Below are 1,199 nucleotides of genomic sequence, written 5' to 3' on the forward strand. Positions count from 1 at the left end.
AAAAAAAAAAAAAAGAGCCAGTACGAATGCACACCTGCTCTGTGAACTCTTCCCTGCCTGCCCTGCTCAAAAATTCATCATTCCTTCTCTTATGCTTTGAACTTTAGTACCCTCCACTGATTTCTATCATTGCCTGGTTTATGCCATTTTGTAATTGCTAGTATCATCTCTCCTGACTTTGACTTGTGGGAGCAAGGACCTCAGAGGTTTTCCTGGGCCTCTATGAGGCTGTTAGGACAGTTTACCTTCCGCTATCATCATGAATGCATGACCTGGTCGGGGGTGGGGGAGCGGCAATCAGAAGGCTTCCCTGGCTGGCTGAGCATGACGGCTCATGCCTGTAATTCCATCACTTTGGGAGGCTGGCAGGTGGATCACCTGAGCCCATAGAGTTTGAGACCAGCCTGGGCAACATAGCAAGACCTCATCTCTACAAAAAAAATAATTAGCTGGGCATGCTGGCAGTGCCTGTAATTCCAACTCCTTGGGGAGCTGAGGTGGGAAGATGGCTTAAGCCTGGGGTTTCAAGGCTGCAGTGAGCCGTGATTGTGCTACACTCTACCCTGGGCAACAGAGCAAGATCCTATCTCAAAAAAAAAAAAAAAGAAAAGGGGGGCCAGATGTAGTGATTGATGTCTGTAATCCCAGCACTCTGGGAGGCAGAGGAGGGCAGATTGTGAGGTCCAGAGATCGAGACCATCCTGGCCAATATCATGAAACCCTGTCTTTACTAAAAACACAAAAATTAACCAGGTGTGATGGTGCCCACCTGCAGTCCCAGCTACCCGGGAGGCTGAGGCAAGAGAGTCACTTGAACCCAGGAGGCGGAGGTTGCAGTGAGCTGAGATCCTGCCACTGCCCTCCAGCCTGGGTGACAAAAGCAAAACTCTGTCTCAAAAAATAATAGTAAGAGAGGAGAGAAGCCAGAAACCCAGACACCCTCACGGTTCACACTTCTCTGGTCAAGGCAGTGACCATGTCCCTCTACCACCCACAGAGCCAGGAGCTTCACAAGGCCCCCTACTGATCTGTGGCCGCCTGAGCTGAAACAAAATATCATTGTACCTTGCCCAGTGCATTCCTGGGGTGCAGGGAACCAAAGAACAGAGGTGAATTTGCCCCTGTCCTTGGCCGCCTTCATATCCCAGAGTCGGAAGAAGCAGAGATTCCTCAAATAGGGTTTTTTTTTTTTTTTTTTT

This window comes from Cebus imitator, unplaced genomic scaffold, assembly GCF_001604975.1.
Source record: "Cebus imitator isolate Cc_AM_T3 unplaced genomic scaffold, Cebus_imitator-1.0 Scaffold280, whole genome shotgun sequence".
Taxonomy (NCBI): Eukaryota; Metazoa; Chordata; class Mammalia; order Primates; family Cebidae; genus Cebus; species Cebus imitator.